Source organism: Anastrepha obliqua, chromosome 4, assembly GCF_027943255.1.
Source record: "Anastrepha obliqua isolate idAnaObli1 chromosome 4, idAnaObli1_1.0, whole genome shotgun sequence".
NCBI lineage: Eukaryota > Metazoa > Arthropoda > Insecta > Diptera > Tephritidae > Anastrepha > Anastrepha obliqua.
In genome coordinates this window covers 84,687,383-84,710,072 of record NC_072895.1, presented here as the reverse complement: position 1 = coordinate 84,710,072, position 22,690 = coordinate 84,687,383, and positions in this window count along the sequence as shown.

Below are 22,690 nucleotides of genomic sequence, written 5' to 3'. Positions count from 1 at the left end.
CACGTCACAAGGAGGAGCTCGGCCAAATACTCAAAAAGAGTGTAAGCCCCAATTATATACATATATATGTTGAACCAGAATGACTTGGAAAGTATTTATTTTGAGCTTCTCCATCCTATGATTCGCTGACATATAAATTTCTCTTCGCTTCACTGGAAGCATCTGTCTTATATTCTTGCATTTATTAAATTTTGAGCCTCATTCGTATATCAGCTACTATTTTGATGATCGACCGTCAATAATGTCAATCTTCAGTTCACGGCATTAAATCTTGAGAGCTGTTTTTTTCCAAATTAGCACCAGCTCAAAGCCACTCTAACAAAACTTCAACATGCATTTTTGACGGAAGTTTAGTTTTTCACACAAAATCGTTCACTGATTAGAGGCTCCACAAAGCTACAGAGCCTGATATTTGTTTGAAAAATAAAGATTATGAATTTGAGGAAAAGTCTGGTCTAAGAATACCCATGTTATTATATTGAAAGTACCTATTGAAATGTTTATAATCTCGTAGAAAAATATATTATTACATAAAATCCACATGAAAATGTCAAGCAGATGCGAAAAATTCCTTAATATTTTCAAAGGGAATTGGTTCTTACATTGATTTTTTTATTTCAACCAAAAAAATACAAGTTTTATGAAATTATAAATATGTATCTAACTATGTCAATTATATTATATAACAGCACCTTACTTGTGGGTTTGGTGCCACTAGCGTGTTTAAGCGCAAACACTAGCCAAAGCACTTGCTCAAATCTAAAAACCCAAACCCATTTCAAACCCATCTTTCAAGCGTGTTTGTGTCACATTCCCTATTACTTCGGCAAATCAACTGATTACTTTAAAAGGAACCTGTATTCTCTCCAGCGTGTGTCGTCACCTCACTATATACCGGGATTGTTTAAGAGCTTGGGAACTAAAATGATAATACGAAACAGAAATGTTGTTGGAATGATATTCTTTTTATAATCTGGTAGATAATTTCATGGCAAAACGATTGTTAAGCGATCAATTGGATACGAAAATTCAGTCAGCATGATTGGAAAGCATTCACGGTAATGGCAGCTCCTTCCTCATTGTTTAATTTCTGGAACTTTGAGTGAATTTAATATGATTTCAAATCATATTGTCTTAAATTTTTCTTCCACAAAGAACTACTTCAAAATGTTACTAAATAAACTGTTTAACTACATTCTAGGTTAGGTTAGGCAGCCACATCGCACATTGAGACAGCGATGCCACTTAGACCACGAAATGAGTCCGTTGTGAGCCACAGGGTCTGGGCTACATTTCCCCTTCCAGATTGAACCATTCTGAGCTTTGGACATAACGTAAAAGATTGTTGATACCTAAGATGTATAGGTTATCTATATTCATTAAGAAGTATGTTCTTAAATATCGGTTCCTGCTTCTGGCTAGAGCCGTGAATGTGCAAAAAAGGTGTTTAATTGTTTCCATCTCACCGTCATTCCTACAGCTACCACAGAAATCATGCATGTAAACGCCTAATCTCCTCACGTGACTTCCTATGAGACATGTTTGCCTAGCGATTTCACAGGTATTGACACTAATCCATCTTTGATTTACAGAATTGAAAGTGCATCCATAGGAAGAACCTGACAAGTTGCGAAAGGTACTCCTATAAAATGATTTATGTTCAGCCCTACAGTTCGCTGGTATATCTCTGTGGCCTGGAACCCAGCATAGGATAATACGATACTGTTTAGCTATCTCATTAAGAAATTGACGACAATGTAAGACACTCCTTGGTGCTATTTGGAATACATCCAGAGCACGTGGGACAGATTGGCTGTCTGATAAAATCTGTTTTGATGTTCTGTTTATCTCTAACCATTTTAAGGCTTCATTAATAGCGTTTATTTCCGCTTGGAAACCACTACAGTGATCCGGTAGTTTGAAGGATTCACTGATAAAAAGCTCTTCGCAATATAATCTTAATCCTACACCACTATCCGTTTTAGATCCGTTCGTGCAGATCATAACTGGTGTGTTTGGTTATGGATCTTCTTCAAGCCATTCTGGTCTAGAAGTGATTTTCATTGAGAAATTCCTTTCGAAGCAGATAATGGGAAGGTGATAATCACAATCACTGGGTATATCCGTATAGGAGTTTAAGAAGTTGGAAAGTCCATGTGTGACAGTATTCCTTTGTGAGCCGCTGAGTATTTGCAGAAGAGATCCAGGGGTGGCAGATGCAAATGGATGGCGTGGTTTTCATGACGCCAATTATTCCTAATTCCCCTGATCTCTGCATCAATTTAGCCACCAGACAACATTTCCATATAGAAGAATAAGTCTCACGACAGCAGTATAAAGCCAATGAGCAACTTAGGTTTAATTCCCCATGTCTTACCTAAAGCTCTCTTACAGGCATAAAAAGCTAGGCTCGCTTTCCTAACTCTTTCAATTTCCTATCTATGGTTAGTCCCAAGTACTTGGTTTCTTCCGAAATCACAAGAGCTTCCCTCTTGAGCATAATTGGACTTAGCTGAGGGATTCTATGATTCCTATTGAACAATTTTAGTTGTGTTCTGTGAGGGTCGACTCCTAGACCACACTTTCATGCTCACCTAGGAAGTGTATCATTAGTATACATTCTAAGTATACTCTAATATTCTTTCTGTGTAAACTGTAAGAAATATTACATATTCATTGAAAAGAAATGAGTAAATTATAAGTTTAATTTATTTTTACTTGAATTTTTAACATTAATCAGTTTTTCATACTCTGTATGAAATAATGCATTTTTATATTATTAAATACAATAAATAAATAAATAAATAAATAAATATATTTAATACATAGCATATTCGCCAGAATTATAAGATGCAATAGTAAACGAATTCCAAGGTCAGAGACATCCTAACTAAAAACATAAAAACCCTGACTCGTTCAAATTCTATGCTTTGCCTTGTGCGTCACCTCTCATCCTCCAAACGCCAAAACAAGTAGCTGATTTTTTGGCATAAGGAATAAACCATTTAATTCAGTATTTGTTCCACTAGTAGCAGCATTCAAATCCGACGCTGTACGTCTAGGCATTCCACAGCTGTTCATTGAAGGGCACGATAACAAAAGTCAAGGTAACTGTAATGAGGTAAAATATAAACACATTTTTTTAGTTCCATATAAATACATAAGCAAGTTAGTGTATATGTATGTATGTGTGAAAGGATGTAATGGTTGCGGGAAAACCCCCGTCCTATTATAACATATTTGTGTAATATGTGGCAGGTAAACAAAGATGGTAGGATTTTCCAACAGGCGCCGATCAAACAAAGCCGGAATTCCCACTCGTTAGGAAATTTTAACGACTTATTCTGCGTGAATTTAGTAAACAATAGTTGTATGTATGTATGTGCATGCTTTCACTATCTATTAGGACAAATGGTAAGTGAGCACTTGAATATTTAGGTAAATAAATTAATGCGAATGCGTAAATACACAAATACCTGTGCAGGACTTCGTGTCTCTCAACATACTACGTACATATGTACACAGCTCTGGAAATTTGACAAAACCATGGATAATGTTGATATAGTATGAGCACTTTCAGAAATGTGTATCAAGCGAAAAGGACCTTTCAAAACTAGGCATTTCTGTAGCGGTCACGTAAGTGACTCAGACTACGAGAGAGCATACAGAAGGTGTGGCCAACGTACATATATAGCAAGATGCTAAACTCTCTCATTTTGTGCGAGAGTGCACCCAGCAACTTGATTCAATGCTTGGCAGCACTGGTGAACAGCTGATAGTACAGCTTCATAAGGGGTATTTCAATAGACGCGCTTAGATTAAAATAAAGCATGCACAAGTTTATATTCTTTCAGGTTAACTATTTTTATTCCTAATGCCGTTCTTAACAATTATAACCGAAAAATGGCATCATTTAAATGTCTACAGGCTGTCATACCAGAATTAAAATTATTAAGGGCTCGCTCACACATTATCGCATTGAGTTCAGCAACCTCAATCCGAATGAATTGTTTCAGCTCTGGAATAGTTGTTGGCTTATTCACATAGACTTTACTTTTCAAAACGCCCAAAAAAAAGTAGTCTAGGGGAGCCAGTTTATGTCACCATTACGTGGAATTAACCGACCGAGGATCTTAGATCGCAATAATGCACTGTTTTCTCCTGTTATGTGACTTGTGGCTCCATGTTGTTGAAAATACAAATCGTCTACGTCTATTTCTTCAAGCTCAGGCCACAAAAAATCTTCAATCAGTTGTCTGTAGCAATGACCATTGACCAGCTCTTTCATTATCATCTTCGTAGAAAAATTGATTATATTTTCCACCAGTCCAAAAACCACACCAAACAGTACATTTTAGTGGATGTAATAATTTTTCTGAAATTACTCGAAGATTTTCTTCTCCCCAGATACGGAAATTTTGTTTTTTGACAAATCCATCCAATGTGAAATGAGCTTCGTCATTAAATATGATTGTGCGTGAAAAACCAGAGTTCATCTGTTGAATACTCTGTTGGCTTCAATTCTTGTGCTAATTTGTATGCGAATGCGAATCCTCATGTAAAATAAGGCAAATGTCTAATTGTTGAGAACGTCGAGGTATCGATAATGAAGGTTGTTCAGCAACACTTTGCGATACAGCAGCAATATTCTCCACAGAACGTCCAGTTTTGGTCTGCAAGTGCTTTTTACATCCTCGACAGAAACAGTTTCTGGAAAATTTTTCACCGACCTTTGAGTTGTCGTCTCATTCGGCCGATTATTTCCACCAAAAAAAATCAAGAATTTTGCGATATGTTTTTCTTGAAGATCGACTGTTTTCATAATAAGTTTCAATGATTTTAACGTGTTTTCCATTGTGTAAAACTGTACATCAATCTAATTGACTAATTTCAAAGAGACATAAAAAAATGCCGTCTAGAAATAATTCATTACTGAAATCTAGGGGTCACTTTAGAAATACCCTTTATATCTTATGGAAAAGCGAAAATAAGTTGAAATTAAAAGCAGAAAAACTATTAAAGGTGTATCAGTAAATCAGCTAATTTGTTTTTTTTTTCTTTCGCCGCGTTCAAGTAACTGTCAGCCCAGAATGAAGCAAAAATAATTCATTCTCTGGATTCTACTTTGACAATACTTTGCTTTGCTCAAACGTACAAAATATTGTTGTTAATCTAATACCACCACCTTTAATGAATACGCGTAAGATCTATAACTTTGACCAATGATATCCGACACTTGCGAACTAGACAGCTGCAGTATACAAACATACAAACAATCAGCTCCGATCAGTTAGTCAGTCAGGATAAAGTTCAAAATAAAGAGTTCCATTACTCAAAATCATTTTTTTATTCAGTAAATTTTTTTTTAAATCTATATGTACATACATATACACACATATTATATAATTGACACTTACACTCTTTAATGGGCATTTGGTCGATCTCTTTGATATTTTCAACAAATATAGGGCCATACCGTTTTTTTTTAATAAAAAGATAAAAAAGAAATATTGCACGATTTATTTAGAACCATCTTTTGGTTTTGTTAATTTAAATCAAAGAAAATGAAATTTTATTATTTTAAGGTTTGACAATTTTTAATAAAAATAAACTACGTTTTCGTAAAGATATTTTTTTTGCAATTTAATTTATGGTAATTGATTTTCAATGTAAATTTATAGTATTTAATATTTGGATTTATTCATAAAACATTTTATAAAAAACCTCGTCGCTATAAACGCATTTTTTTTGTATTATGAAAGTACCGATATTTTTATTTTTTTATTCATTAAATATTCATAAACAAGATTTTGATAAAAAACTACGCGCTTACAAACACAATTAATTATTATTTTGTAATATGAAAGTACTAATATTTTTATTTATTTATTCATAAAAAAAATTTATAAAATAACCTTTGATAAAAAGCTACGTCCTTATAAACCCATTTTTTTTTGTATCATGAAAGTACTAAACTTCAAGAAAGGCTTTACGGTACGTTTTCCACCGAGAGCCGAGTGGAGCAAAGGAGAGGTGATTGGAAGACACGACATCGAAATTTACACCGATGGTTCTAAGATGAACTGTGGTGTGGGAGCTGGCTTCCATTCGGAGCCACTCAACCTATCTCAATCAATTCGTCTTCCTGATTATGCCAGCGTGTTCCAGGCAGAACTTTTAGCGATCAGAGAAGCATGCAAATCCCTAGAACTCTACAAGGTAGTTGGTGCAAGAGTAGCTATCTTCTCAGACAGTCAAGCAGCTATTAAGGCCTTAGAATCCAACTACATTTCATCCAAACTGGTCCTACAGTGTAGAGAGAAGCTGAAACTGCTCAGCCATTGGCTTGAAATTACCCTGATATGGGTTCCCGGTCATAGGAACATACGAGGCAATGAGATAGCGGATGAGCTAGCAAGAAAGGGCTCAACACTAGACATAGCAGAGGCGGTGGCAGTTTCCACCCCACTGAACACACTAAAAGCATCTATTGCTTCACACTATCATGCTTTAGCCGAAAGAAGATGGAAGCAAATACCTACATGTATCACAACAAAAAACACATGGCCGTCATATAAAATCCAAAGGACGAATGACCTGTTAGGATGTTCTCGGCCAAACATTTCACGTATCACTGCAACCCTTACAGGACATTGGAAAGTAGGGGATCATGCAGCTAGACTCAACCTACCCTTCAATCCTATCTGTAGAAGCTGTCAAGCGGAAGGGGTGAAGGAAAGTCTGTTCCACTATTTATGTGAATGTCCGGGACTAGCCAGGGCACGACTCCGATCCTTCGGTAAGCCTTTCCTGCAGCAAATTAAGGAGATCTCAGTCATCGAGATAAAGGATTTGCTCCTATACTTGGACCTCACTAAATGGATCTGACTCGGAAACACCAAAACAAAAAAAAAAAAAAAAAAAAACAACTCATCATTTCACGAGATAGTGGTATTAAAACGGTGCTGGTCACTAATTAGGAGCGTTTCAGCTAAGAAATGTTCAACCACCTCAACAACAACAACAACAACTAATATTTTTATTTACGGAAGAGGTACGCACTTGAACCAGTAAATTATTGTCTAACGAAAATCTTGATACTTTGTTTCCATAACTGCATTGCTTCGCACCAAAGATTGTACTATCAGGTTGAATGAATAAAAATGTATAAATTGGAAGTTCACGCCGTTGATTTCCTTGAAATAAAAGTTGACAATCACGATAATGAACAATTACGGCAGTAACCGCATTTTTAGCATCCATTATTGATTGAGACATCAGCTTGCCTTGGGCACTTTCGTGTGAATTACTTCCAGATTTTTTGATCTAACATACAACAAGTTTCATTGATCCCAGTAGCCTCAGTAACCTTGAGAGCTCGTCTGAACGCTGATTTGCGAACTGTCAAAAGGTATACCTATTCCACTTTTTTCTTCGGGTTGTTCGATTTCCTATTGTACTATCATTCATGATCCAATATATCGTTATTACAGTTACCGAAGACCGGTGCTCTATGCTTTCAACATAAAAAAGAGGCATTTAATGCATTTTCCTATATAGGGAGAGATTCGTCATTTTGGCTACATAAATGGAGTCCGAAACATCGACTGGTGTTGTGCTATTGCAGGCATTGTTGCTATTGCAACTGTTAAGACTGCTACGAACTTCTTGCTTTGCTCACAGCTGTTCAACGTTGCCATACACAAAATCGGCTGTCTCTGCTATGCTTCGATGGGCGTGTATTGCAGACTTTGTTGTCGCCAATTGCGGTTGATTAGCATTTCTACCCGAAGACTCAGGAAGACTTTAGCAAAACGATGCCGAGATTGAGTGATGCTGTCGGACGATATGTTGTTGCAGCTGCATGCAATGCGAATATTCATATGTTTGTAGCTCCATTTTAATGAGTTCAATTACGTTATCAAGCATACGCGTGACATGCGGCACTGGTTTGTAACCAGTGCAAGGTAAGCGGACCGTACTGACATACATATTTATATACTATTTCCGATTATGCGTAATTGATACACATATACGTACATATATGTATGTGCGTATAAAATTGTAGAACAAGTGAACTTATTCTCATTTGTGTATAAATAATATAAATCTTTTTGTCTGATGATCGATTTTTTATGAAGTGTCACACATCTTACTCGGCACATCAACGAAAGTAAACTAATTTTTCCATCCCTGAAATGAATCTCCATTGCCATTTTATGTGTATTCCTCACTAAAGAGTTTATTGTTGCTGCCCATTATCTGTTGCACGATCAGGCAGAGAAAGAGACGACTATAGCATTTTAAATAATGACGTCATCAGACGAGAGCAGATAGCTTACGGTGCGCTTCACTGCATGAATTTCACAGTAATCCCACAGTTGATTGAAAGCAAAAGCAAAAACAAAAACATTAACCCCATGCACCAATCATCGCTGTTAGATGGCCAACATGGATTTGTTTACATGGATGTGTGTATAGTATGTGTGTGAATACAGGTACTCTTTTGCAATGGCGGTTAATAAAGAGCTCATAAAATACACAAGCATGTAAGTATGCATGGGTGTGTTAAACGTTCCCATATAAAAATTCATGTTTACATTCCTGTCAATTTTTTCAGCTCAATTATAGCCATTTTTTTATATGTAACAGTTGCCACTTTGTTACATACATATATTAAGTGGTTATTTTTGTTTTCATTAAACTATTAAACTTTTTTAAGAGCGTGGTAACTGCGCCGATTGCATAGAATTTGCACGAAACTATGTAATAGGTCTATCACAATGGTCCCGTCGCGTCCGTTGCGCCAATGCATTCGACTGGCATGACGTGTAAGACAATGAAAAGTATTGCCGCTTATAAACAAAAACAGATATGGTCTTGTCGTGAAATCAAATATTAGATTTCGTTTTGTATAAAGAGGCTTTTGTTGTTTGTGAAAGATATTATAAAATTAATGTTTATTGAAGCACCATTACTCGTTACAATGATACTGGTAGCATTGCGAAACGTCATGGACGTGGTTATCAAAAGACTACAACGTCACGTGAAATGGTTCAAAAAGTGAAGAAGCAAATTGAGCGAAATTCCCGACGAAAATATCTGACCATAGCTGCCGCATACTGAAAAATGATCTCAAAGTCAAGCCTTACAAGAGCCAAAAGACGCATGATCTCACACCAAAGCAGCAACAAGTCTGACTTGAGAGAGCGAAGGAGGCAGCACCCGTCACAGGTAATGGTTTGGCCCGCTGTAACCGATCCTGTCGTCAAGGTAAATACGAAATTATCGGGAAAGTATTCTGGAGGATGCTTTGAAGCCATGGGCAGACAAATATTTTGGTGGCAGACCATGGACGTTTCAAGAGGACTCGGCATCGTCTCACAAAGCTCGAGTGTACCAAGAATGGCTAAAAAACAACGTTCCGAACTTCATAACGTCCACACAATGGCTCTCAAATTCACCAGACACGAATCCGATGGATTATTCTCTCTGGGCCGTTTTGGAGAGCAAGGTCCAAACTAAAAGATTCACCAGTCTGAAGGCGCTGAAAAAAGCCATTGTCCGCGAGTGGGCCCAAAATACCTGGAAGTCACATTCGGGCAGCTTGCGATTCGTTTCTGGATCGTCTAAAGGCTATAGTCAATACAAAAGGTGGTCATATCGAGCAAAAGTAAATCGATTCTTAATTTTTTATTTTTTCACATATTTTTTACTTTGAATTGAATAAAAGTAATTTTCCAAACTAAATTTATGGCCCTCTTAATTGGTTACACTTCGAGTGCCGGACCCTGTAGTTGGGTTTTGTTTGTTATGTTAATTTTAGCTTAGCCTACCGAATCCATCGAACAAATGTTCGATGGCATTCAAGTCTGGAGACTGTGGTGGAGTTTGAAGAATGTGAGGCACATGATGCATGATCCTAGGGATATCGTGGGCAGTATGCGTGAGCTCATTATCTTGTTGAAAGTAAAAGATATTTCCAAAACATAGTTTTTGCGCGCTTTCATGCAAGTTTTCTTTTAAAATATAAGTAAAAGATTACCCACGCCTGTCGTTGACATATTTACATCCCCACACCATTACTTTCCCAACACCACGAATTCGGTATTTGGGTTTCTCCAAACTCGAATCCTTCCCGTCGATTGAAAAATGTTGAACCTACCCTCGTCGCTAAAAATGACGTTGCTCCAAAAATCAAGTGGCTTATTGTTATATTTCTTTGCGAACTCTACCCTTTTATTATTATTGACTTTGCTGATGAGTGGTTTTCTTCGAGCCATTCGCGAGCTATACCCGGCACGTTTCAAAGCCCTGCAAACTGGTTTCGGATGGACTTCGTTAGTAATCTCTTCACGAACTTCTGCTACCACTTGCGTTGATGTAATTTTGGATTATTTTATATTTTTCTTAGTATGAGGCGTTCATCACTGAGGGTCAATTTGCAAGGTCTTCCAGTATGAGGTCGGCTCTTAAGATTTGTTTCCACTTTAAAACGTTTTATTATGCTGTAAATAAAAAAACGACTTCGATTCACCGTCTGACCGATTTCTGTATATGATTTGCCCTCATTAGGGATATCCAAAATTATTTTTCTTTCAGCTTCACTTGTGCCTGCTTGTTTCCGACCCGTGATGTATTTATTAATAACGCGAAAGCAAGACTTCAAATGACCCAATAAGTTGAGTTTCGTATCCATAACGGGACTTATTCGAAAGCATTCGTTGCTTTGTTAGGAAAATGAAATCAGTTAAAATTTAAAGTTCATACTTTGTGTCTTGAAAATACGAGTATGAGGAATCGTATGATTTTCGTTAATATTTTATTTATAGAGTAAGGTTTCGCTAAGTTTATGTTAGTTTTAAATAAACATTAAAATTGTGTATTTTTCTTAGAATGTAATTAAATTTTTTCTTAAGATACAACTTCTTGAATGAAAAATTTGTTCTTGTGTGAATAAATTTGTCGGTGTGTGTATAAGTTAACGCTACTTTTGCCGAAAGTTCATACACTTCCGTTGCTCGATCTTTTCGCAGACGCTATGTCTGCAATAAACCGTGTGAACGGCAACAAGTGAAATTCCGTGAATATGATCACGCGGCGTAACAAGTGAATGAGGGAATGCATAGGTTAAGTTAGCTTTAAGAAATTTTGTAAAGTTCAGTTCACATTTTAGAGTTGTGAAATAAGGACGGAGCTTGCTCCATAAAAAAATATTTTTTTTAAATAAATTATTGAAGTAGGTAATAATTAATTTATATAAAGGGAAATATTTTAGAAAATTTTTTTATTTCGAGGCTGAAGAAACGAGTTTATATTTGGATTTTCGCCACAACATCATCGTTTCAATAACCACAGGATTTTTGGGTTTTCATCACATCCCTCTCGCTGTATAATTTATTGATTCTATGAACTGGATCCTCTCCCAACATATACAAAACTTTTAAGCAATTAAGGACTTAGGATTTTCTCACCAACATGTATTGACGCAACAATTAGGGGTTTAGGATTCTCCCCGCAACATTATCATTCTATTGTCAGAGCTCAATAAAGGCTTCACGATTCACCAACAAGTCTAAGGATTTGAATATTTTAAATAACTTACATATATAGAAATGTAAATTTTCCTTTTTTTATTGCAATATGTTTTTTTAACATTCAGAAATATTTATACTTAAAACTAGGACATTATACTAGACATGAATGGAAAGCACCCAGTGGTGCAGCCATTTTATATCTTTCTAATATCTAGCCTAAAAATAAAAAGGTAAACTACTTATTTGTGAAGAGGAAGAGTAGGCGAAAGCAATAGAAACTACCATGAAATTACAGACACATATGCACCATCAGAGCGGAAGCACCGATAGTAGTGGCAGGTGATTTTAATGCATGGGCTACAGACTGGGGCTGCTCGGGAATAAAGCAAAGGGAAACAGCACTGCTGGGAGCCTTTGGTAGCCAGCCCTATTGCTACTAAATCGTGGCGATAAGGGCACCTTTGACAATGACAGAAGCAGACCCGCCATAGACCTGACTTTTCCTACCCGTCAATAGCTAGAACAATACAATGGTATTCGTCTCAGAAGTACACACATAGTGACAATAAGGTGATTCTCTCTGAATTGAGTCCAACACAACGCTTTCAAATCCGAAAATACGTTGAAAGGGTACAAAAAATACGCTGGAAAAGCTGTAACTTAGACGAAGAAATGTTCCTGAACTTCCTAGAGGGCAACTGAGGTACAGCAAACTAGCAAGCCAATTGCATAATACGGCGACTATCAGACGCGTGCGATGCGGCAATGCCTCGTAAATGGCGAGGAAATAGAAGAGCACCTATTTACTGGTGGAACGACGAAATCGCGCTACAAACTGTGGAGAAAATATAGGAGAGCAGATGGAATAGGCCAGAGCGGGAACAATTGTGGGCAGAATACAAAACCAAGCGTCTAGCACTGAAAAAGGTAGGTAGATGGAAACCAATGGGGTAACGCTTACAAAATTTTTACAGAAAAATTCCATAATGGTAGTACTAATATGTTAAAATGCTGCATGTACAGGTTCCGGCACTCGAAATGTTAGTATGAATAGGCCGAATCATCTGCTAAAGCTAATCGCATCATATTTTGAAAACAAAACCTTATGGTATGATACACACGAAGATCCCAAATGCTATAGGGTAACTGGAGGAGTTCCTCAAGCACGAACAGGCGAGTATCGGATATGCAGATGATCCAGGAAGAGGTATAACGGGTGGGAGAGGACACCGCCAGTAAAATTGAGTAATGGCTACAAGCGTTTGAACTAAGACTAGCAAGCCATAAACCAAACTGGTTCACATAAGCTCACGATGAAAAGTTGAAAACCTTAAAATAAAGGTTGGTGGACAGCGAATGCTATAAAGGATCTAGGGGTGATGATCGACAGGAGGCAGGAGGGAAGTTTGAAGAAACATCTGAAGTACGCAAGCTCGAGAGCTGTGAAATTATGCGCGGCTCAGGGAAATGAATCAGTCAGCGATTACCAGCAAAGTAAGTAGTTCAGGTTGCATCAATGGAGGTACTGGAGATGACGACCCTGGTGAAGACTACCCAAACGATTGGGCAATGAAACCGGAAGTTATTGATGCGCCTCGTAGTTCTCACCCAGTCGATTGCGTGTTTGCCCACGAGGACGCCTTAAAATATGTTTCAGGCTACATCAGTTCAATCTTAAGAACGACGGAAGCTTGGAAAACTCTCTCATTTGGGCTAACCAGGTGTCTAAAGAATTCTGAAACGAGCCGTCACTCAGTTTTTGAGTGGCGTTAAAATATTAGAAACGATTTTCCACAATATCAATGCGTTAATGGAAAAATAGCGCAGAAGTCGAAATTCCCGAAAACCTCAAACGGCTATTTTTCAAACGCGGAATTTATTTTGTGTTCAAAGTCTGAACCGATGTGTAAAAATTAAGAATTAAGAGGGGAGCCTGCTTTAGAGGCTTAAAAAATCGATTTTTTTCGCATAAATGTCTTCCCAAACTATACAAGAATGTGTCCTAAAATTTTCAGAAACAAATTCAAAATATTTTCGGAGTTACAGAAGAAATTGTGACCAAGCGTCGAGCAGGTATACGAGCGGCCGGATCGCTGGAAGTGCGATTTCTTGGTTTTTTATTTTTAAGATTTTTCCTAATTGGCGGGAAAGATAGGGATAAAGTTAAACGGGGTTGGTGTCGAAATTCTGTATGTACAAAATTCTTAAAACAAAATTCTGCTTTTTAAAATTCTGCTTTTTTTAAAATTCTGCTTTTTTAAAATTCTGCTTTCTAAAATTCTGCTTTCAAAATTCTGTATTAAAATATAATGTTAACAATGTTAAAGAGGGAATGTAATTATTTAATTTATTATTATTATTATTTTTTATTATTATTCGAGATATTAAATAAAAAATAATAATAATAATAATATTAATAATTTTTTCTTCAGTTTCGAATTAGAATTTCTTTTCGCCTGAATGAATTAATATAAGTCACACTACATATTTAAAAAGAATTCCAAAAAATATTGTAATTGGCTAAACTAAAATACTGTTATCGCTTAAACATATACATATGTATATTTATGGAATAAATGTTTATTTTGTTACTTCTTGCATGACGGAAATCACAAAACTTGAATAAAGCAGAATTTTTCGCATTAAACATGCAGAATTTTTAAAAAGCAGAATTTTAGAAAGCAGAATTTTGAAAAAGCAGAATTTTAGAAAGCAGAATTTTAAAAAGCAGAATTTTTTTGCAATTTACAGAATTTTGTCACCCTGAATTTTGTAATACAGAATAATGACACGCTCCCAGTTAAACGTCCTATCGAAACGAGATAACACGCTTCGTTGATTGTATTCGGAATTAAATTCTCTTTTAGTTGAACCTAAAAAACCTTAAGAAAGTTATGATTAACCCACTTTTTATATAATCTAAAGTGAATATGTTTTTCCAAAAAAAAGATTTTTTTTGAATTATCGAAAAATTGTTGAATTTCTCACTTTTTGTTTAATTTTCGTGGTTTAACTAGAAACTATACTATACTAAAATCAACATTCTTTGGGTTTTTGGTTTCAGATGAACATTGCGACCCACCGCACGACACATGCACACTCGAGGCGCCTCGACAAAATGCTTGTATCAGGCATGATATGACATATACTTTTTTGATAGAATTTGAGAAGACTGTTGAAATATATGACAATAAAACCTGAAAGTTTCGTTTCAATCGAATATTTCTTTCCTTCCCAAAAAAATCCCCGAAAAAATCGATTTTTTTAAGCCTCTAAAGCAGGCTCACTCTTAAGGAAGCTCTGCACAATATCTTTTTAGTTCGGAGTGCTCAAATAGCCATTTTACAGGAATTACTAAGAAAGCTGTTGCGTCGTGCGCTAATTGCAAGGAACTTAATTTGAAGAAGACGGTTTGTTCTCTAATTTTTTTTTAGTAGGATTTTTTAGTTATTTTTGCTAAAGCAACTACACCCTAAATGTATGCAACGATTGAACGATTGTTGCTCACGGATATTTAATCTAGGGAATGATAATGAAATGAGAAGGCGCAACAAACTGTGGAACATTAAAACATTCATAGGCTCCCAAACTTAATTCTCATACACATCGTAGCGGATTTTTTGCTGACATTACAAAAAAGTAAGTTTGTTAATTATATTTCCCCAAAAAAAATTTGTAGCGAGAGTGCTAAAGGGAAATATGAAAGAAATTGTCTTGGGAAGAGAAATATAGCGGTACATGAGCAAAAAATTAGCACATACTTGTAGGCATTGACTCAATGTGAATTTATAAAAGTGTCGCAACGCATTATTTTCATTTATACAAACTGTCAGTAATTCTATTGGTTTTCAAAGCATTATCGCCAAAAATCGGCAAGGAAAACTCTAATACATTTAAATTGCCCACACCACCTTTTTAATGATTTTTTAAGATAATATTAAATGGATTTGCACCAGGATATATTCGATAAAATATGTTCAGAAGTGGGATTAAGCCAGTGGAAAAAAATGACGGAACAGTTTTATATACTTCTACGATTTTATATACATATGTACAGAAATAAAAAATCAAAAGCGTCAATTTGGAGTGGAATGTCTCCATGACGAGCACCCTCCACCAAAAAAGCCTGCTCTTCCCAAAGATGTTTCGCCATCTAAAGGCAGACATGCGGCAGTAATAGCTGAATTAAACGCTATCCAGAAATGCTAGAACCAAATATTGGCGAAACTGGATAGCGTCGAGACTCGTCAGCTGGGCGTTGCTGACCAAGTAGCTGAAATACAAGGTGCCATTTTCGATAAGGTAATAAGAGACTTTCATCATAAATACTATAGATTTCGTTTGTAACATCTAAATTTCCCATTTTAGATGCCGGAAGGTGGTGAGGTGCAAGCGCAAAGTAAACTGTAGCGCGAATGCAAAGTGCTGACAGCTGGGGTTCAATAGTCTGTCAGTCGCATCACTGGGGGCGCGGAAAGCGAGGAGTCCACAGAGCTTGCTGCCATAATTCCCGTGTTATCGGTGGAGCAAGTGCAGGCTGTTGAAGCCAAGCTGAAAATCAAAGTTTACGCCGACGCAATGGTAACAGAATAAAATGAGTGCTAGTATTATTTGAAAATAACACTTTTCCTTCCATATGTACATATGTACATTAGGGCGATCGAAAGTTGAATGGAGAATATTTTTGACGTGATAACGTCTTATAATTCGATTTAACAGGCTGCATGCACGAAAAAATGTGTCGCTACCTTGCTCATTAGTGTTACCTTGCTCATATGTCGTTACCTTGCTCATTGCCGTTACCTTGCTCATTTGTCGTTACCTTGCTCATTGCATTGAATGAACTGCAAGCGAAAGCGCGGAACGAACGACAAAGCAAACGAACGGCAACGTTCGACATCTTGCTCTCTCCTACTTAAGTGAGCGTATATATGTATGTATATGCGCATATGTACATACATATATAAATTCACGAATTTGTATTTGCATATGCCTTCTTATTGATTATTATTAATTTGATTCACTTGAAGAATTTAAAATAAAACCAAGTTTGTTAATAATACCTGTTGTTTTAATGTTATTATTAATTTTTGACGTGATAACGTCTTATAATTCTATGTAGCCGGCTGCACGCACCAAAAAATGCGTCGTTATCTTGCTCATGCGTCGTTACCTTGCTTGAACAGCATGTTATGTTATGTAATGATATGTTACGTTATGTTATGTTATGTTATGTTATGTTATGTTATGTTATGTTATGTTATGTTATGTTATGTTATGTTATGTTATGTTATGTTATGTTATGTTATGTTATGTTATGTTATGTTATGTTATGTTATGTTATGTTATGTTATGTTATGTTATGTTATGTTATGTTATGTTATGTTATGTTATGTTATGTTATGTTATGTTATGTTATGTTATGTTATGTTATGTTATGTTATGTTATGTTATGTTATGTTATGTTATGTTATGTTATGTTATGTTATGTTATGTTATGTTATGTAAGTTATGTTATGTTATGTTAATGTTAACTCATTCTCTATATCCATACAAAATATCTATCAAACAAATAAAATTAAAATTTTCTTTTGAAAAATGCAACCATTCAATCAGTATTTTCTTATGACGTTATCACGTTAAACTATCGTCAGTAAACCGACTTTACAGACAACCTCTTTTTTTTTTTTTTGAAATTTTTATTTCGGCCTATGCGGGAAAGTTGCCTCATATAAAGACAATCACATGTTTATATGTGGTCATGTCAAAATTTTGAGCGCGAATACTGCCACACGTCCTTCAAAATTCTTTCAAATGAGTAAAATTCTGACATAGTTGCAAAGAACTTCGATTATTACAAAAAAAAATAGCATATCAACCTTGTTAAGCTATTTATGTGTGAAAAACTCTACAAACGACATTTTTGTCTATTTTCAATATTTAGCGAAATATATTGAAAAATGTGTAAATTCAATTGCCTTTTAATACCAAGAACCCTTATATCATAGTCAAGAAATCAATAAAAATTCCTACATAATGGTGCGGAAGCGCTAGTTGGATTCTGGAAGAATCCCCACTTAAACCAACCATCCTACATACATACATATTTATCAAGAAAGGAATAAGTGTAACAAAACATAACATTCAAATTGTATCAAATTTCATTTTTAAGCATTAAAATTAAAATTAGTCTTTACAAACACTGAGTTAAATTTTGACATGACTTTACGAGATTCCAATCGCACTCTAATAAATCCAACTCTACTAGATTCTCCACAAACAGCAGTTGATGATTCACAGTTTAACACATCTTTCTGTGGCTTGAGTGTGGCATGGGTACTTTTTTACCATAGACAAAATTAGTGCATCCACTTTTTGGGGTGATTGTTTGCATTCATTAAGTACCTACATCTGTGGTTATTCTCGTTACGAGTGGTGGCTCAGTAAGTGTAACATCATTTCAGTTAATCATTTCCGTGTAGTCTTTTGCACTAAAATTAAATTTTGCTATTTAAAAAAAGCGTATGCTTACACCGGCTGTTTCTCTACTCTTAATTATTTTTTCTAGCGCCATAACCTTCACGTCCATTCTTTCATCAGCCAACATTGCCAACAACATGTTCTCCGGATGTCCGAAAAAATCATTTCTTTGAATTACAGAGTCCACTGCCTTTTTTAGGTTGTCTGGTAGACATCTCGATCGGACTATAGTTGAATGTAAATGTTTTGACCCATATATGGAACTTGATTTAGTTTTTATTTCAAACCACATTGGTGCATAAACTTTTACAATAAAATGAACTAACATCATAAGATTTTCTGAAGGATGACTTGTTGATACATAAAATCTTAAAATTCTATTAGCTTAGTAAGCCACCTTCAAGAAGAAAACGGTTCTTTTCTTCTGACACAGACTGTACATACATATTCTGATAAAATTTCAATTTTTTGCCACCATTTTCATAAAAATATCACTATCATTATTTTTATTGGTAAGAATTTCTTCGAAAGTTTTTGGTAATTTGCCAAAAAACTCCAACAGCAAAGATTGCTTCGCTTGTTGCTTTCTTTTAGTTTAGCTGAAGTTACCTACTGGTCTGAAATATAAAAAGGTTTATGTTAGGTCTCTTCTATTCTTCTGCTCGGCTCACTTGACGAAAAATTTAAACAACAACCGCTACCGAGTGTGATTATACCTCATAAACTGGTACAACCCACTATTTTACAAACAAGTCTAATTATAAGCAGCTCTATTCCAGCGCTGCCAAGTTAGTTCCTTTATACTAGTTGCTTTATCTATTCGCCACTTGCTAACGCTTGACGATAAGAAGAGGCCTATTAAAATTCAAAGTAAAGTAATAACAATACTTGAAATTTTTTATACAGGGTGGGCCATATGGCATTTGCTTTTTGAACCACCTATTTTTTTTAGAATGGTAACACAAATGACATGTCAAATGTGTTCATAATTTACTTAAAGGTTTGACATTTACGAAATGGGACGCTCTACGCTTGAACAAAATTGGGAAATATTGAAAACCTATTTCCAAAGTGGTGAGTCTTCTTCTTCTTCTTCCGCGGTTACAGTAAACGGCGAGCGTTACCGTGACATGCTCAACGAGTTTATATTTCCAAAAATTGAAGAGGATGACATGGACGAGATTTGGTTTCAACAGGACAGTGCAATTTGTCATACTGCCAAAGTTATACTCGAACTTTTGGCTACCGTTTTTGAAAGCCGAATAATCAGCCGAAATTCCGATATCAATTGGTCGTCTCGGAGCTGTGATTTAAGCCCGTTGGATTATTTTTTGTGGGGAGCCGTTAAGGACAAATGCTATGCGATCCATCCAGAGACGATTGATGCTTTAAAACACGAAATCGAAGTTGCCATTCATGAAATTGGAGCCCAAACAATCGAAAATGTGCTTACAAATTGGGTTGATCGAATGGCCTACTGTAAAGCTAGTCGTGGTAGTCATTTTCTTCAAAATAAAAAAAAATTGAAAAAATATTGATTAGTTTTTTTTGGGTTGGTGTCGAAATTCTGTATGTACAAAATTCTGCTTTTTAAAATTCTGCTATTTTAAAATTCTGCTTTTTTAAAATTCTGCTTTCTAAAATTCTGCTTTCAAAATTCTGTATTACAAAATTCTGTATTAAAATATAATGTTAACGATGTTAAAGAGGGAATGTAATTATAATTATAACCCTCATCAGTCCGACTCCGGCTACGCAATCCACCGTATTTTTGCGTAGAACTCCTTTTCGCGTGGGCGGCCTTTGGCCGCGCTTCAATAAAATAACCCTCATCAGTCCAATTCTGGCTACGCAATCCACCGTATTTTTGCATAGAACTCCTTTTCGCGTGGGCTGCCTTCGGCCGCGCTTCAAAAAAATAACCCTCATCAGTCCAACTCCGGCTGCGCAATCCACAGTATTTTTGCGTAGAACTCTTCTAAAAAAAACGAACAGCTGCGAAGAATTATTAAGAAAAGAACTGAATTAAGTCACACTACATATTTAAAAAGAATTCCAAAAAATATTGTAATTGGCTAAACTAAAATATTGTTATCGCTTAAACATATACATATGTATATTTATGGAATAAATGTTTATTTTGTTACTTCTTGTATGACGAAAATCACAAAACTTGAATAAAGCAGAATTTTTCGCATTAAACATGCAGAATTTTGAAAAAACAGAATTTTAAAAAAGCAGAATTTTTTTTGTTACAGAATTTTGTCACCCAGAATTTTGTAATACAGAATAATGACACGCTCCCGTTTTTTTTTATAGCCGATTCAAAAAGCAAATTTTACATGGCCCACCCTATATTATATTACTTACTCTGCTATGCTAAAGATTTTCATTTAAAAATCTCACGTTGGATTGAGCTACTTATAGATAGTTCGCATTGCTTCTTTTTTTCCGAACATAGCTGTCATGTAAACTCTAAAGAAACAAAATTCGTTATGATTTTTGTAAGACAACTCACAATTTCTTACTTACCTGGTCTTTTAGTTGCGTGCCAATTTGTGGCAAAGTCGCATAACTTTTTTCAAAATATTCCTTTTCGTGGTTTTCACAAACCATAATACATTTCATATTTTTGCTTCAAAAGACGCCATTTTCAAATTACGACGTGTCAGAATGCGGAATCTAGTCTAGAAATGTTCTACTCGAGTGTTGCGCAGACTGCCACTGAGCATCCGATATTTGGAAAAAAATTTCGCTGAAACGCTTGAGGCCTCATTGCAAGTTGTTCCCTATACCACGTTGGTTAAAAAGTTCCTGTAATATATTAAGAAAATTCAAAGTACTACTTCATTCCTCAAAAGTAGTTCCCATCAATTGCTGCGTACTTATGCCAGGTTTCTTCCAGCTATCGAGACATTTCTGGAACTCTACACATTTTCGGTTTAGCCATCAGAACCGTCTTCGATTTTTCCATTACTTCCTTTTGGCTGTTAAAATGCGTTCCTCGTAGTGGTTTTTTGACTCGATGCAATAGAAAGAAATCGCAGGGGACCATATCAGGTGAATTCGACAACTGTCACGGGAATGCCGATGACCGGGTAGGAGGTCTCTGAGGCCAATTCAATCCCCTTCCTGGCAAGCTCATCAGCAATTTCATTTCCCCCCTATGTTTCCATGTCCTGGAACGCAGATCAGAGAAATATTTTCTGCACACCCAAAGATGTGATCTCCTTACAGGAGTTTAGTAATTTCGTTCTACACCATGGCGTCGTCAGAGCCTTAATCGCGGCTTGACTATCGGAGAAAGTGCCAATATCTTCAAAGCCTTCTGCTTGAAAAACACTAGCAGTGTTCGGCAGTTTAAAGTAGATAGATAAATTGGCTTATTTAGAGAAAACCCCTGCTCCGACTCCCAATTCTATCTTGGAACCATGAGTGAAGTCAGGGGTGCAAGTTTCGGGGAAGATTTTCCCCTCGATCCAATCCTACCTATTTGGAAAGATTGCCCTAGCACGACCCTCAAACTCTAGTTTGTGGATAGAGAGATCTGTTCGAAGTTCGGAGAAATACGATGCTAACTGCCCGAAAATGCTACCATGTCTCTTGAGAGACTGCATCCAGCGGCCAATCTCCTTTAACCTGATTGCACTTTGAGCTGCGATGGAAATAACGGAAAAGTCGATGGGAAGTAAGTGCGAAAGGACATACAGGGCAGCACTGGGGCAAGTTTTATATGCTCCGGTGATGCCAATGCGAGGAGTCCTTTGCACCCTCCCCATTTTAGTGTTATTATATCCCTTCCGAAGAGCTTCCCACCAAACTAGGCATCCATACGATAAAATTGGCAAAACCACTGCGCTGTACATCCAAAGCACGACCGTTTGCCTGAGTCCCCATTTTTTACCGAACATAGATTTGCAGGAGTAGAAGGCTATGCTGGCTTTCTTTACCCGATTTTCAATGTGTAGCTTCCGATGGAGTTTGGAGTCAAGTATCACACCAAGATACCTAACTTCCGATGAGAGCGGGAGAATGTGGTTGTTTAATTTGGGAAGTCGAAAGGATGGAGGTGTATATTTTCTGGTAAATAGACCAGTTTCGTTTTGTCAGAGTTGACTCGGAGGCCGCAAGTGGCAGCCCAGCAACTGAGTACAACCAGTGACCTTTCCAAAATCGTTTCGTTCTTAGTAAAAAATTATGACGGTGCCTTATCATGATGAAAAATCTACGAGTTGTTTTCTCACAAACCATTTCTTTGTTGCCGAATTGCTTCACGTAAACATCTCATGGCACCCAAATAATAGTACTTATGAATTGTCGAACCTTCTGGTAAAAATTCGTGGTGCACCGTTGCAATGCACAAAAACCGACGTCGTTTTTTTTATCTTGGCTCATTCGTAATCCTACGTCTCGTCTCCAGTAATGACGCGTTTGATGAATTTTGGGTCGAATTCAGCCTTGGGAATCATGTCTTTGACGTCATCAACGCGGTGCCCGTTTTGCATAAAATTTCTCGACTTTTGAGACCAACTTTGCAGCAACGTGGCGCAAACCCTGATCATTAACTACAATATCCTGAACGACTCTATAATCAATGGTCAAGTCCTCTCCTAGCTGATGGTTATTGCTTGATTTGCGGTTATTCGTCAACTTTTCCTTAGTCACCGGTATCG